General features: G+C 39.3%; 1 non-coding gene across 1 annotated transcript; it reads right to left on the bottom strand.

Moving 5' to 3' along the window:
• Window positions 1-6,899: 6,899 nt before the first annotated feature.
• Trnam-cau (transfer RNA methionine (anticodon CAU)) lies at window positions 6,900-6,971 on the bottom strand. Its single transcript has one exon. It is a non-coding gene; the product is annotated as a tRNA-Met (tRNA).
• Between the last annotated feature and the right edge of the window lie 11,222 nt (window positions 6,972-18,193).

Genomic DNA, 18,193 nt, shown 5'->3' with positions numbered 1-18,193 from the left:
CTGATTAGACTTACTGATAAGTTAAAATGTGAAAACAGAATGACAGAATGTCTCTTGAGTCACTGAATCTGTCTCTGGAGGAACCAAAAATGTCTCTTGGATAACTAAATTTGTCTCTGGGAAAACTACGATGTCCCAAAAAATTTTAGGCATGTTTTGCATTTTTCTGGAGGAGAGTGATTAATAGATGTTTTTAATTATAATTTTTTGATTATTTCGTAACATTAACATTATTATTCAGATAGGTAGAATATGCATGGTTGCGGTATTTGAGTAATATAAAAACTTTTCGTACATTTTACGACATAAGTGACTCAGGAGACACTATTAGTTGATTTTAAGGAAAACCAAAAAGGATCTCTTTATTTTTAAGTTAACAGAAGCAAAGAGTTTATGTTCTTTTATATAATAGACGAATAAATATTTCGATTAAATGAAGTTTTATTTAATAAATCCCGGGTAACCCAGGGGACACGTTTTGAGTCAGCACAACATATTTAACACCAAAAGTTGTCAAAATAATAAATTTTGTGCGCGGCCCGTAATCGCATACAAAACTTTTATTGTTCTTGTACGCGAAATGTTTAAAAAATAAAGATATTTAAAAGGATTATTTTTTTGAAAAAAATCTTTCTCCATGACATGAAAAAGTTGATCGACCCAGTTACATTACTAGTGAAAAAAATGTTGTGGCTGACTATTTCTCTAGGGCACCGCCGAAAGTAGTGAATCCGTCTGAGTTAAACATTGACGAGGGTAGTTCATACTTAAACTTTTTAGACGAGAATACCTTGCCAATATCGTTTGAAGATATTAGGGAGGCGACGGCCTTAGACAAGACAATGAAAATTGTTATGAAGTACATTAAAAACGGGTGGCCGCGTAAAATTAAATGCAAGAATATTCAACCATATTTCAGATGTAAAACCGATTTAGAAGTCGAAAAGGGTTGTATTTTACGCGGTCATCGAATAGTTGTCCCTCCGGCTCATAGGGCACGCATGTTAGAGGAATTGCATAGGGGGCACTTAGGAATCGTAAAAACTAAGAGTATTGCGCGCGGTAAGCTTTGGTGGCCAGGTTTGGACTCCGATATAGAACGCATTGTGCAGAATTGCACCGTATGCAGTAAACTGCGGACCGCCCCACCCCGCTCGCCCCTCCCGTGGCCTCGCGCGCGCGCATGCTGGGAACGTCTTCATATTGACTACGTGCAAGTTGGGCAAAGGATGTACTTGGTCGTGGTAGATGCATTCAGCAAATGGCTGGAGTGTTTACATATGAGTAAAGATGTCTCGTCAAGATCCCTAATTGTAAAATTAAAATACCTATTTTCAACATTCGGCTTGCCCAAAACCATAGTGTCAGATAATGACCCAAAAATAAATAGTGACTTATTTAGAAATTTTTGTGCAGTTAATGGGATAAAATATTTAAACTCACCGATTTACCACCCCTGCAGTAATGGCCAGGCCGAAATTTGTGCTAAGATTTCTAAGAAAATGATAAAATGTATTCAAAGTTGCGATAATAAAATGTCAACCGAGGCTATTAATGAGCGATTGTTGAGTTTTTTATTTGAATATCGCAACAGTGTCCATTGTAGCACTAACGAAACACCTGCAAAACTCATGTTCGGTAGGGATTTACGCAGTAAACTCGATTTAATTTTACCTAGCAAAGAACCCGATAGTAACAACGAGCAGGTTGGTTTAGCAGGTGCTCGTAAATTTGACGTAGGCCAAGTTGTTTTAGTTCGATGTTTTGTTGCCCAAAAGCCTGTATGGCGAGTGGGAACAATAATAAATAAAGTCGGAAATAGGATGTTTACTGTAGACGTTAGAGAGATCGGTAAATGTATACGTCACGTCGATCAGCTGTTGCGATATTCATGTGGGTTAGTTGCTGATAAGACAGATAGCGCTGTGCAAGCAAACCAGTCGCCGCCGCCGCCCGCGCCCGCTTCCGCGCCTTCCCCGCGCCCTTTGACCTTTTCGCCCGCTCCGGCTCCGGCGCCGACGGCACAGGCGTTGCGACCTTCATCCCCGTACTTACCTATGTCATTGTCGAGGCCGGACGCAATTGAAGATATTGATCAAGATATAAACGAGCCATTAGACATTGCATCCGACAACGACTTTTATGAGTGTGATGATAATAATGTAGAGGGAGAGGAAACGGATCGACCGGTACTAGAATCTGAAACGCTAAGCTCTGTGCCCCCGGGCCCCGCGCCCGCGTCGGCTCCCGCGAGCCCTGTACCGCCCGCGTCCCCCGCGGACTCGCATCGGCTGCGCCCGCGAGCGCAGCAGCAGCAGCTGGCTCAGAACGAGCAGACTGAAAACCAGTCGGATCCGGTTCCCCGCCGATGTAATTTAAGGCCTAGAACTAAAAGGGTTAACTATAAATGATTATTAGTATAATAAGTTTATTGTATTACTTATACCTAAAATATTGTCTGTTTTGTTGTCAGGTTCCCAGAATAATGTGGGAGGAGTGATATGTATTGACGCTGTACCTGCATGCTTCAGTAATAAACCAGTCATTGGTCCGAACGGTTGTTTTACTAGATACCTCATTTGGTAGATAAATATGTACGTATAATATACTCTGTTGTAGTCGTACTGCAACTTAACGTTTACCTTAACAATCTTACAGTTAGACCTGTTGTTCAAAGCCTTTGTCACTGAGTTTGCCAATTACGACTATCCTGAGGCCAGTAAGTGTGAATGACGCGCCTCGCCTGTGTTCTGCTTTACTAGTTGCAAGATTGGTATTGTTTGAACACAGTGCAGTAACTTGATTAGTTGATTATTGAGTAGTTATTACTTTGTTTTAGTATCGAAACAATGATGTCAGCGATAAGCTAACATGCAAAATGCGCTGGATACGTAAGCTATTTAAAAGCACATGAGAGAGTAAGTACAGCAGCGATGCTGTAATACTCCAAGAATATTTAATGTTCTTTACAAATCAGTCCACTATAAGCAGCCGCTGTGGCTGAAATCGGCCAGAATAATAATAAAATTAAAATTGAATCTGCTATTTGCTAGGTTGGAACCGTGATTAAGCCATACTATTCCTTGATGAGATGAGAGACGCTTCGGTATAATGGTTATGGGTCGAAATACATTTTTTAACTCTTTTCATCTAAAAAGGCTTTGTTGATTCTGCCAAGCCAAAATATCCCATTTCTTGTCTTATTTTTTAAAGTTTTTTCTTATTGTTTATTAGATATCACAAACTACTTCCAACTATAACTACAAGTTGTTACTACATTATCTGTATCAAAACGCACCGTGTCAGCAATAGTCATTATAGTGAAGCTCCTTTGTCCGACGCTGTGTAACGATTATCGTTACCGGATAACGCTATCGTGCGCACGTCCGTAGCGTATCGAGTTCATCGCTGGGGCAAAGTTAGTTTACGTGTAGTAGGTGTGTCGGCAGAGTGATAGAGTAAGATAGTTTTGAGTCCATTTAAAAATTTTTATATTACATCAAGAGTATACAAAATATCCTGGTCACGGCACCAATTTAAATGACAAAAAAATTGGTAATCTCCTGAAAGTAGGATATTAATACCAATCATATGTTATCCACATTAGAACTACCTATTCAGAAGGATCGGGAACTTTTTAAATATCTTATTGTTTAACTTTTACAAACGTGTACTTTTAGTAAGTTTCTATGCTTGTTTTCTGTTCAAATTTATTATGTATATAGTTGATGGTTTTGCAAAAAACACAAATTCAAAAAAATCTCGTCACAAATCTAAAATGTTTTCGGCCGTTTATAGAGCCAATGTTCCCCTTTGTAAATAAGTACGAGACCGTAATCTTGGGTTTTCGTAGGACAAATCCTTCATCTCTGTTAAAACGGTTCAAACGTAGTTCTAGATTCATTGTAGAATTCTACGACTTTATAAAATCTGTTTACGCCCAAGACTAGGGTTACCAGATGGTCGGGAATAATGACTATAAATAAAATAGAGAATAGAGCCTGATCAAATTTAAAAATCTTTCTGCGAAATATATCTTCAAATCATTTATTGTAAAGTCTAAACACACGGTTCATTTTGTTACTCCAAAGTCCAAAATGCTGTATCCAGATATTTCTTCGTTATAATTTACCAACCCTATTCAACACTGAAGGTTCCGTGCCAAATGAAATTTCTCGCCTCTCAGAATTAACACCTCGGCTGCCGGTATTAGCTATTCGGGTGAGAGGTATTGTGCAAAATTGGGTTATTGTAAGGAGCTTTGTAATAAATTTATTATGTCGGGGCTCGCGAAAAATTAAACGGTTATTGATTGAACGGTTTTATGTAACGTAATAGGCTGGTAAACAGATTGCGTGTATTTTAAACTTCTAATAGATTCTAAAGACGTCTTAAATATAATATATAGTATTCTTATAGATGTGACAAGACAAAAGAGTGAAAATGATAATACGAAAATTATAACTAGGAAACAAGGGAAGTTTTTATTGCTTAAAAACGATGTATTCAAAATAACCATTCGTGATAGCCTTATGTACTTAAACTTGGTTAAAGTGGTCAGGACAGGATAAAACAACAGAATTCACCACATCTCAACATTCTCAACAAAAGATCAAAGTCAAATTTTATCAATGTTATGTCATGAGTTACACTGTTTTATCTGGTCTAAAACGTGTGCCTTAGGAGTTCTGTTTACCCAAATTAAGCAATCGACAGGTGAATGTAGTCATCCCTACACCTACTTCTTTAAATGCTCAAGTTCACAGAAGGCAAATTGAAGCAGTATTTACCCGGTTAGCATGTAAAATAAATGGCTGCACCAACAGCACGCGAGTGCATTACACGGCTGGGTGGATTGGCCCATGAGGGTAGCTAATGTCGCTCGTGGACCGGCCGCGTGGTTTATCACCGGCGTGAAATAGAGACCTGGCTGGAGTATTGTGTCACTGATGTATACAATGCCGAGCTAAAAAAATAGAGAGTTAGTAAGCAGCAGGTTCTTGATTGTAATAAATATGATGAGTATCATAAGTTAATTAATTAAAAAGGTAATACATAACCTCTATGTTGTCACCGTAACCATTAAAATAAATTAATTGATACTCATGCATCAAAACTGGTTCAATGATATTTTATATATACGAGTAGGTATACGTATCCATTGGCCATCACAATTCTAGACGTCTTACTAGGCACGACTCTTTCATTTTTCATGAAATAGTAGGCCAAACTATCTTATACAATACACAAGAGGGCCCCATACTAGTCTAATGCGGATTTAGATTTTCACACCTTTTCACACTTCATAGTTTTGAATACCCGGACCCCAAAATCATAATCCTTCCTTTTTGCTTTGCCACGTATCTCGGAAAACTCGTAAGCAAAGTAAAGTTATATGTATAGTATACAGTATAATAACAAACAATTATAAAATGAATGGCTCCACCAACAAGGGTTCGCGTCGCGGGAATAACCCCCAAGGATAACAAATGTCACGCCGGTCGACTGCTCGTTTTACTGCCATAAAATGGGACCAGCAGGCTCAGCACGGTTCCATTTTTATCGAATGTCACTATGCCCGTCACTTTTGCACTTACATACTTGTTAGAACGTGACAGGCATGGTGATAAACGATAAAAATGCGACCGTGCTACTAGGGCTGGTGTTGCCAGTGCTATGCCGACGCCGTCAAAGTAGCAATCCCGTGCAAATTCTTACAAAAGACAATAGGTACCCCCATTCATAAACGCGCTACAAGCCTCGCTTAGCTAATGATGCTTTAATAATCTGTTAATTTGACTAATGTAGTATTAAACATAAATTAATTCATTAAGGTTTGTAGCGTTTATAAATATGGGCGTAATATTATTCACAGATTCAGTTATTAGCATTACAAAATAAGGAACCTTTTGATTAACGCCGTTTAATTATAACTCCAATACCACGTAATCGTTTAATTGGTGCAAAATAAAAATAACGCCAGTGAAACTTCTTGTCGGCATCTAACATTTTATTCATAATAATATAGACTCACAAACCAATGCTGCCCTTTAAAAAATATTAGTAGGAGGCAGATCTGAATGTTATAAAGCCATTGCTACTTTATTTTAAGTTCGAAGCTTATACATATAGGCAGACCAAAACACTTTACGAAAGTCCATTGGAATCGTTCTACCATGAACCCATATAGCTAGGAAAATGATAGCTCCTATTAGGTAGTCCCTATAGCAGCGCGCAAGACGCAGTAAACGCCTGTGATAAAATGACCCCCGAGGATAACTAATGTTCCAACCGACCAACCGTCTTATCACCGTCCACCGCATCGTGTGAAATAGGAGCCTGCTAGGGCATTGTGTTTAGTGATACATGCTACGCCATGAGAGTAGCAATCAATATTATTAATATTAAAAAAAGTAAAGCAATATTAGAAAAAGTGTACCTCTAACAAAAAACAGGACAGTAAACGTCTGTGTTAAAATGATCCCCGAGGATAACTAATGTTTTAGCCAACCAACCGTCTTATCAGTATCACCGTCCACCGCACCGCGTGAAATAGGAGCCTGCCGGGCATTATGTTCAGTGATGCACATTACGCCATCGAAGTAGCAATAAGCTATTATTAATATCAAATATAAGGAAGATCAGAAAAAATGTAGCTCCAATAATAACAGCGCAGTAAATACCCGTGATGAAATGACCCTCGAGAATAAGTAATGTCGCCCAAGCCGGCCACACATCTTATCATCGTGCACCGGCGTGATAAATTTAGGAGCCTGTGGGGCACTGTTCACTGATATACACTACGCCATCGGAATAATAAATAATAAACTTTTATACACTGAAATATGTAGATGTCATATCATATCACATACAAAAGAAAAAGTGAGCAAACCCTCCGGTGGCCGAGGCCGGAATCGAACCGGCGTCTTCAGCTTATGCGGGTAACGTCTTGACCACTAGACTACCCGGCCACACCAGTCGACAACATCAGCACTATCAATTTCAGTTTATAATTTATATATAGCAGTGTGACTACTCAAAACAAACACGGTTCCGATCCTTGTAGACCTTGAAAAATGTTTTGCCACTGCATACTTATTAGGAGCAGCACTCTAACTTTTGATTTTGAAAAGGAGATCAACCTTCAAACCGATGGTCGAATGCTAGCTTATTTGCAAGCATGGTGGAAAACCCCTTAAATGCTAACAAGGCTCTAGGTTGTACATTAATATTCAGATGGGATTTATGTACTTTGTTTCAAGCGATATTTATTGCCACGTCCTTATTTTCACATAAAATAGAAATAAGTTTGTTGTTTTTGCGCGCAACTTGAATTTTGACAGTGACATGTGTATTGTGTATTTCGGTTCTCCCCTAATACGACACGACCACTTCTTTAAAACTGTCCTATGGGATAGGACGCAAGCGGGGTAGAGGAAAACCCAGACGCAGCTTTTAAGAACAAGTAAAAGAAAAAGTAGGGATCATGTCGTATCAAAAAGTCAAAGAGCTGGCGCAAGATACGAAAAGCTGGAAAATACTCTGCCGACAAGAGAATAACTCTTAAGAGTTATTCTCTTGTTAACTTAAGTTAATGATGATGATGTAGCGATAAGCTTGATACCCCTTGCGCGTCGGCCTAGGCGTTATGTAACGCCCATCGTATCTGGCTGATGCACCGACTACCCGAAACGCCCGTATCGTGCACTCACCCACTGCGCCCATTATCCGGGTTACGGCGCCGTGCATGTAGCTCACTCCGTAACTGATGACTGATGATTACATCGAGATTTAACTGCGATTTAGTAGCGATAATCAGTCACGGAGTAGTTTCACATGTCTTTTTTTTTCGCCATGATGATACGATTTTATGGCTTGTTTACGCTGAGAGCGTCGCTGGTGCGCTCTCAAGTGACTGACATAGCCAATCTTTGCAGCAAATGTGCGGCCACACTCGCTGCAGGTCAGCACCCCTCCGACGTAATTATATGTGATGGCCACCACAGGTGGTCTAGCCTTTAGCTCGTCACGCTTAGTGTCGAGCTCTGAGCGTCGCCTTGCTTTTAACTCACGCATGTACGTTTGCACAGTAGGTATGCCTATTAATTAGTCGAATAAAAAGTTAATAGATTAATGCCCATTTCTGATAGCAAGTCATAGTAACAATGAAAATTCAATAAAGCAATTTAAATTCTCTACTACTTTGCCATTTCCATATGCAATAAAAGTAACAGGCTTACCCCACACAACTTACAAGGCAATCATAAAGGGAAGGGTATAGTAATCCAGGTTTCATTGGATACTCGTCCCTCGCAAGTTAGTGGCTTAAGATAAAGGGATAGGTTATCCCTGGAATCAAAGGATACGTTCTGAGCGCTCTTTTCGTGAACAACATCTGTAATGTTGTACCTTCGGTGTACATTTTATTATATAAGAAACAAGAAAATATTATCTGTCATTAGGGTTTCGTACCCAAAGGATGACAAATGGAAACCTTAAATTAATTTTGGCTGTCCATCGAAAAAATTGTAAGTAATAAAGAGACTGATGAAATTTAAACCTCGTGAGTCTATTGCCGCACAGCATCCAATACCTAATAAAAATAAATTAAATACAAAAATGATTAGCCAGTATAATTAATATTATTCTTGACACCTCTATGCGTCGCATATTTTTCTCAAAATCAGATTATGAGTTTGAAAGTAAGTCAATATCCTTTATCCACGCTTTCAGTACCTGATGGATGATAGGTTACCTACATGATGGGTATACGTCACGGAAATTGGGTTTTACGTGACCTCATTTGGATAGCTTTATTACACATTTAAAAAATATCGTTCAATTTATCGAATGTCAATAATCGTTACGATCAAGAACTTTCTTCAATAATTGAGAAAGAAAATGATTGTATATACATATTTTGTACAAAATCGGTAAAAAAAAGTAAACTACTCTCAAATGTCCCGAACACTATTCTATACTATTTCGTATACGGGAAATACATATTATAAATAATAGCAACGCACGATATACTTAGTTGAAACATGAGAATTAGAAATATATCACGAAGCATATCGCTGGAACTCCACCGCGGGCTGACGCTCACCGTTGGGATGTTTCGTCTCTAATCATAAAAATTCTCTTCAAAAGGACCGTAATGAGATTTTCTTGTCGGCGAAATATTCGGTGGCTTACCCGATATTGAATGTCAGAAGGCGGTGCCACACAGAGCTCTTTAGGCAGCGTACTACGTAGGCGAACAACACGCGAACGCGAAGCGAAGCGATGCGGCGCGGGGGGAATCAATCGTTTTATAAGTACCTATAGAAGTGTCCTACTTGGGTGATCTCGTTGCGAACGCGAACGTCGCGCGCCGTGGGCCTGCCGCGCCGCGCCGCGCCGCTTCGCTTCGCGTTCACAAGTTGTTCACTTACGTTCGTAAGCAAACAAGGTGAAGTCCCGTCTAGTGATGTGCCGTTCCCGGTAATAAGTACAATCCAAATGGGAATATTTTTGAAACATTCCAAGGAATATTCATGACAGAATATTAAGGAATTTTCATTTGCATTATTTAAATTTTCAAAAGTTTTATTTAAATATCAGAAACATAATAAATAAAATAACATTTAAAATAAAACCAAATAAGAAAATTGGCCTAAGTCGTAGTTGCTCGGTGGGGTACCCAGAAGGCTGGCCGCATTGCCCCGCTGGATGGCAATGCTGATCCGCTGGGTAAAATATTGGCCAGCCCTCTAGTCACCAGAAGCCTCTATAAGGCGCTTTGACAGCTCCTCATAGAGGCTACGCGCGCTAGGTCCCCACGGCCCCAGGGTTTACACCCCAAACGCCGCAAATATGTACCTACTACCTAGTGTCGCATATTTGCGACGTTTGAGGCTTTCGGCTGAGGACGCGGCCGCACCAGCCACTCTACTAATTGTAAATTTGTAATTACCTACGTCTAAACTAAAAATGTAAATACACATTTATACATATATATATATATCTCTTTATAAGTCGATTCATGTCGAGTTCAATTGTCCATTTACTTTTACACGGCACAGCCCTAGTCCCACTGCCTTTCATATCCTTGATATATTTATGGGTATTCCAATAAGAGGGCCATACGTATACAGTGCAATACTTTGTTTTAGATGTGTTACGCGGATGTAAAGTATGTTGTTTATTTCCTCGGTGTATTATATTTTTACTATGTTTTATTGATATTGAGAAGCGAACCTCATAGGTGTGCGTAGGTCTCGTAGGTCGTAGGTACTTCGACAAACGCCAAACGAAAATAACAAAATTATTTTGTTTTATTTCCATGAAATATTATTTTTAACAAGCTTTTATTAGGTCGACCTGTATGTAACTAACATGTAATGGAATCTTGCAAGTTAAATTTGATCCACTTCCCGGTTTCCTATTGAGCTGAAATTTTGCATACACATGTAAGTCGGGTGACAATGCAATATTATAGTACCTTCGAGCTGATCTGATGATGGAGACAGGAGGTGGCCATAGGAACTCTGTGATGAAACAACGCGACCTAATTGTTAGGGGTTTTTAGAATTGTCTCGATTAGTTGTATGTCGTAAGAAAAGTACAGTCAGCGATAAAAGCTTGTACCAAAAATGAAATTTTTGACAAAAACTTATTTGCTGATGGGTTAAATAAAATGTTAAGCCCATATAAGTTTAAACATTATACATGATTTATATTATCTTTTAGTTTACGGTGAAGAAAATAGATAGTGCTGTAAAAATGTTCTTTTAAACTCATAAAAAAGGGAATGAAGTCATAAAAAAGTAATAAAACCGTAAGGTTCGTCCTTCTTATATATAGATAGGTACCTAACGAGACCACCGCAAAGAATTGAAATAAAAATTTGACTTGTTTCTTTTGTCAACTTTATAGCTACGGAACAATTTCTTGATTGTTGAAAACCTTATTTCGAAGATGAAGCTTAGTCCGTTTTTAACCGACTTCCAAATCTAAAAGGAGGAGGTTATCAATTCGGTTGAATGTTTTTTATTTTTTATTTTTTTTTATGTTTGTTACTCCATATCTCCGTCATTACTGGACCGATTTTGAAAATTCTTTTTTTGATTGTACGTATATGCATACAGATTGGTTCCGTTTTTGTCAAAACCCAGTTCTGATGATGGGATCCATGAGGAATCGAGGGAACTCCTCAAATCTTAAAGGCATGCGTATAGAGATTTTTGTATTTTCATCAGAAAATCGAGCATTTTCATTCAAAACTGTCGCATTTGTTGAAGTGGAACTGCTGATGATGATCATAACGGAACTCTTCAACGACGCATAGTACACGTTTTGTGATTTTGAATTTCGAATTTGACTTGGACTGGGCCCCGGACTCCTGACTCGGACCCGTACTCGGACTCGGACCCGGGCTCGGATCCGGACCCGGACATTGACCCGGAAAACTACTATGATACCTGAACTAAATAAACCACTATGATTACCATAAAATGTATACATATTAGTCACTAGCTGTGCCCGCGGCTCCGCCCGCGTGGAATTCGGTCTGTGTCAGTAAGCTAATTGATCTCTAATTTCTCTTTCTCTCCCCTGGAGGCGGAACTTGAAGTAAAGTTGACAGATGGATACGATTAGCGGACTGAAGTCCAGATAAAATATTTTACAATTAGGTAGGTACCACTAAACAAAACTACACTCCAAAACCAATAGTTTTTTTCGCCCTTATTCCAATATTAGACGTGATTTAAATGACACAGAGTAGTAGGTGTATAACGGACAATACAGTACTACTTTTGTATTTTTACGTTCTTGACTGTACCTATCCAAATCATGTCCATGGCAAATATCATCCAATTCTGTCCTCCAGTCAAATCATTCTGAGCATGATAAATTAAGAATTATACACATAGAAATCCATACTTCCTAACAAACTTTCGAATTTAGGTCTAATATTATATTAGTTAGAAGTAAGATTAGAGGAAAGGAGAATATTATAGATATCAAATATCTACATATATGAATGTACCGGGGATTACTTTTAACAGTGTAAAAAAATGTTGAATTATAACTTTTTAATTTAAGTGTTATTTATTAAATAACACTTAAATTAAAAAAAATTGGCCTAAGTCGTAGTCGCTTGGTAGGGTGCCCAGAATGCCATCTTTATTAAAGTACGGCTTAACCCTTAAAATCGTATTAAAAACGCGAGCGTAGCGAGCGCGAAATTTTTTTGATAGAAAAAAAATTGAGAGATGCTATGTCAGGGACACAGCCGCAATGGTTTACGTGAAACGTTGGTGTAGATATCTAAATAATGCAAAAGCCGAAGGCCGAGCTCCATGTAGGGCCGAAGGCCCGAAGCGTCCAGGCTGTCAGTGCTTAAGCACAGAACAATAGTATAAGTGTCTAAATACGAAGGCCGAAGGCCGAGCTTCGTGTAGGGTCGAAGGCCCGAAGCGTCCAGGATGTCAGTGCTTAATCACAGAACAATGGTATCAGTGTCTAAATGCGAAGGCCGAAGGCCGAGCTCCGCGTAGGGCCGAAGGCTCGAAGCGTCCAGGATGTCAATGCTTAAGTCGTAGTAGTAGTCGCTCAGTAGGGTGCCCATCAGAATGCCACCTTTATCAAATGAGGCTTAACCTTTAAAATCGTATTAAAAACGCGAGCGAAGCGAGCGCGAATTTTTTTTTGATAGAATAGGATTTGAAAGAAGAGAGGCTATGACAGGGATATAGCCGCAGTGGTTTACGTGAAATTTTGGTGTGGATATCTGGAAGGCCGAGTTCCATGTAGGGCCGAAGGCCCGAAGCGTCCAGGATGTCAGTGCTTAATCACAGAACAATGGCATCAGTGTCTAAATGCGAAAGCTGTAGGCCCGAAGCGTCCAGGATGTCAGTGCTTAAACACAGAACAATAGTATAAGTGTCTAAATTCGAAGGCCGAAGGCCGAGCTTCATGTAGAGTCGAAGGCCCGAAGCGTCCAGAATGTCAATGCTTAAGTCGTAGTAGTAGTCACTCGGTAGGGTGCCCAGAATGCCACCTTTATCAAAGTAGGCTTAACCTTAAAAGTTAAAAACGCGAGCGTAGCGAGCGCGAATTTTTTTGATAGAAAAAATTGAGAGAGGCTATTATGTCAGGGACACAGCCGCAATGGTTGAATTTTGGTGTGGATATCTAATGCGAAAGCCGAAGGCCGAGCTCCGCGTAGGGCCGAAGGCCCGAAGCGTCCTGGATGTCAGTGCTTAATTACAGAACAATAGTATAAGTGTCTAAGTGCGAAGGCCGAAGGCCGAGCTCCGCGTAGGGCGGAAGGCCCGAAGCGTCCAGGTTGTCAGTGCTTAAACACAGAACAATAGTATTAATGTAGGTTAATGTGTGTGCTGGGAGTCCTGAAGCACTCAATGAGTTTAGGAACTCCAGAGGGTCTGTTGTGGCGTTGCCTTCATCCAAGACAGTGTTAATGGATTTAGGTATATACTGCCTGTTCACTTTTGATTTCTGCCAATATCCGCGCATGTGTAGGTAAGTATAGACGTACGACTCTCTCCAGTACCCGCTGATACACCACAGTACTTACCGTCGAGCACGTCTGTCGTGCGAATCCGCTGAGCGGTCAACCGTTCTTCGCACTGCGTGAACGTCTCCGATTCTTCCTCAGATTCCTGAGACCGTGCTACCTTGTAACCTCAATACGTTGCGAGAATTTCGCGAGAAAATTGTTTTTTTTCGGAAAGGTATGGTGACGCGTTTAAAATGCAAGTCCCAAATTGTTTGACACTTACAAAGACATAATACCTATTTAAAATTTAAAAACTTTCGCGTTTTGAACACATATTAACTCACATTTATATATAGACAGGCCTATCTCGAAATGTATTTTATTACCGTTATTTACCGACGTTTCGACACAGGTTTCACTGGTCGTGGTCGCGGCTAACTGATGTCCCAACAAAATGTCAAAACAGAGATTTGTGCAACTACCCGACGAAAAGTGTATGAAAAAGTTTGGGGTAGACATCATATTTTCAAACCACCCACTTCACATAATGTTAATTATTGTCAATGGACCTGCGATAGACCCGTCTATAAATGTGATTTAATATGTATTTGAAAAGACGTTTGACATTAACTAAGAAAATTTTTGTTTTTTTTACAAAGTACATACACAAAAAAAAAGTTTGCACCACTTTCTTAAGTTAGCGCCATAAGATTCAGGTGCAAACATAACTTAATTGAGTGTAGTGGCCACCCCCCCTTTTAGGGGTTGAATTTTTCTAGCCTAAAATAGGGTCAGGGATTTTCTTGACAGATTAGTAAAGTTTGCATCAAAATCCGTTCAGCCGTTTTCACGTGATGCGCGGTCAAATAAACAGACAAACAGATAAACAGACAAACAGACAAAAATTCTAAAAACTGTTGGAACGTGTTCTGTTATCGATTCTAAGTATCCCCAACCAACTTTTTTTCGAATATCTTCCATGTACAGACTTTCGACCCTCTTCAGCTTTATTATATGTATAGATATTACCAAATAAAGTATAAGCGCCGTTAAGTGGGTTAGGCTAGAAGTTAGAGAAGTCGGTCTTTTTTTCTATTAAAGATTATTAATATAAGCGCCACTTGCACCATCGCACTAACCCAGGGTTAACCGGTTGGCGTATTTTAACATCGCATATAATTTCTATTCCTGACAATGAATCTAATAAAGGCCCACCGATGTTTAAGACTGTTGAGAGCGTTCTACATGATACTTTGGCTTCATGAAGCTTTGAGTTATTCGAATGAGGGTGTATTCCCTGATGTAAATGATTTATATGGAAAACCCCTTTTCGTGTCTGTGCCCGGTGGGGACAAATGGGAATACGCCCGAATGAGTGATAAATTCAAACGCAAACAAAATCGCCATACCTTACCATCACTTACGTTGCTCACATTTGGTTACGGATAGAAAAACGTGGGGTACATTAACATTAAGTAACTAAGACTATCAGACCTAATAAAACCGACGCTTGATGAAGCATTTACAGGTAAGTACATTCACACCGTAGTTATCATTTGTGGAGAAAATGTGGAGCAACACTGTGCAACACGGTAACATTAGGTAAGTTACATAATGTTACCGTGTTTCACAGTGTTGCTCCGCAAAAGTTAACTGCGGTGTGGATGCACTTTAAAAGAACAAAGATACGTTGTCACACTATCACCTAGACATTAGTGCTATACACTATACAATGAGAAGACAACGTTCTGTCTTAGTCGTAAGATATTATTTGACGACCGGTCTGGCCTAGTGGGTAGTGACCCTGCCTATGAAGCCGATGGTCCCGGGTTCGAATCCTGGTAAGGGCATTTATTTGTATGATGATACAGATATTTGTTCCTGAGTCATGGTTGTTTTCTATGTATTTAAGTATTTATATATATTATATATATCGTTGTCTGAGTACCCACAACACAAGCCTTCTTGAGCTTACCGTGGGGCTTAGTCAATTTGTGTAAGAATGTCCCTATAATATTTATTTATTATTTATTATTTATTTATTTATCTATTTGTAACATTGTAGGTATTAGGTAACTCGTTAGCAAGTAAAACTACGAATGAATGTAATTTACCGGAAAAAAATCTCACCTTAGTCATATTATTTTCATTTGATCAATGAAATGTATAATTTTTAACCAATTTCAATCAGAAGGTTCGGTAAAACTTATTTATGAATACATCATTAATTACCCTTTGTTCAAAAACATTACATATAATAATAATAATTCTGTCTAATCTCATTGACTAACTAAGCGTTTCCTTACATTGGCGAAGCGCTTTGCTTCCTCGTTTCTTATGCGCACTGCCAAGGAATGGTATTCCTTGCCGGCGTCTAGTCTATATTTCCGAGCTCATATAACCCGGCAACCTTCAAATCTAGGGTGAACAGGCACCTTCTGGGCAGGCTCGCTCCATCGTAGGCCACGTCTTCGCCTCAGCTAGTCTGTGGCCATGAGTAAGCCCATTTATAATATAAAAAAACCACAATTTTCGCAATCTTATTCCAAATAGGTAGGTACTAGACTTACATATCTTCGTAACACCAAGCACCGTACTTCGCATCACATCAATTCATGAAACTTGAAAAAGATGGCCTGCAATATATAATGAGACTACCTAAATCACAAAATTCACGGATGTTTGGATGTCTCATAACTCGCAAAGACAAGCAACAGTTTGGTCTTGGATTATTTCTTTGTCCATGAAAGGAAAACATATCTTACATATTTTTATCAGTATCCCATAATACACTTTATATTACTTTGCCGAAAATAAATGCGCGTGTAAAACGCACCATATGTTTTACTTACCGATCATTCTATCTCGCGAACGACTTCAAAAATTCCCTCTGATTAATATGAAATAGTTTCAAAGTTTCTCTCACAACACAAGTAACAAAATCACCTTAAAAAATTCAACCAAACATAAAAGACATATTTATCTCGTATAATATTTATAAGAAAATGTGTCCTTTATAATTTCAAATAATACTGCTACATGGATTTTTTCCGGTTTAAATTGGAGGGTAGTTCGCGCTCCGAGTGTCTCGAACCGACTGAACCGTATCCGGGGTGGCTTTTCCCGATTTCTACAAACCTGCGAGAGGTTTAATAGACATACTATAGTGTTATGTGACGTAGGTCGGGGATATAGCACCATCTATTCGCGCGATGGGAAAACGTACTTGGCTCCGCATCTTCAGCGACATCTATTGACATTTTCCAGAACTACCTGGTTTGAAGCGTTGTAACATTGTTGCTAAAGTATGTAGGGTTAGAATATTTTAACAGAGGTCGCTAGTATGACAATTATTTCAAGTTCATAATGTTGTGCGACTGATTGGCTATCCAAGTGTGTTCCCACAATGTGTAACTATGTACATTGTACATTAGGTACAATCTGCGTGAGATTTGGTGTGTAATTTACAAGTGGTTTTTTTAAATATTTAAATGAAAAAAATAACTACATAAATATTAAAAACATGTATTAATTACTTAAATAAAAACTTACAAAACTAAATTCATGATTAAGTTAATTTCGAAAATTGTGTAGTTACTGAGTAAAGTGCGACGGATAAAACATATCATGACTTCCTCGTTTGCTATCTTGGCAATTAGTAAAATAATTCATAATATAGGTATATTTATGTATGACACGTAAGCTTTTGCCAAATACGAGCAGATGGCGTCATGTGCCTGTTGTATAGAACAAACTGTTCGTTTTATTCAAATGACTGATGTAGTATTCAAAATTTTAGTAAATTAATATTTTGATGTCCTGCAGAAGTTTGCCTTGTTGATTTGTTTATTTACAAATTACTTTCCGCCAGCGACTTCGTCTGCGACGTCTGCGTGGGATGATGATGATGATTGATAAAAACTATCCTATCTCCTCGGGCCTCAAACTTTCTCCATACCAAATTTCATCGAAATCAATTCAGCGGTTTAAGCGTGAAGGGGTAACAGATGGACATACAGACAGAGTTACTTACACTTATAACATGCATTTATAACATTAATATGTGACGTTCCACGGAAAAAGGTACCTTATGGCACTTGGCGCTTACGTCGCATAGCGCCGCAATAATAATAGCGCGCGGCGGCGGAGCAGCGTTAATAATAGCGTAAGCGCTAAAGGCCATAAGGTACCTTTACCCGTGGGACGTCACATATTATTATGTAACTGAGATTTTACATCATAAAGGACGTGCTACGACTTACGAGTCTTATTTCATCTTTAGGAAACTCCACGGGAAGTTTGAGTCTTATGACTCCTCTACACGATGGGCCAGCGCCGGCCACTCCAAGGGACGCAGCCGTGCGGTAGAATGAGTAAGCAATATCACTTGCTCCCTCTATCGCATGGCTGCGTCCCTTGGAGTGGCCGGCGCTGGCCCATCGTGTAGAGCAGCCATTAGAGGGAGCAAGTGATATTGCTATCTCATTCTACCGCATGGCTGCGTCCCTTGGAGTGGCCGGCGCTGGCCCATCGTGTAGAGGAGCCATTAACCCTTTCACTGTCATCCAACAGCTACTGGTGCTACGCCGTAGGCCGTAGTAGGAGTCTATTTCCCAACCCGAAGGTCGCATAATAATTGGGGCATTATCTATGAAAAGGGACCTTATTGTCGATGGCGCTTACGCCGCA

The sequence above is a fragment of the Cydia amplana genome, chromosome 7 (genome assembly GCF_948474715.1).
Source record: "Cydia amplana chromosome 7, ilCydAmpl1.1, whole genome shotgun sequence".
NCBI classification, from domain to species: domain Eukaryota; kingdom Metazoa; phylum Arthropoda; class Insecta; order Lepidoptera; family Tortricidae; genus Cydia; species Cydia amplana.
Note: the sequence above shows the minus strand (reverse complement) of the source record. Positions and strands in the feature narration are given on the sequence as shown.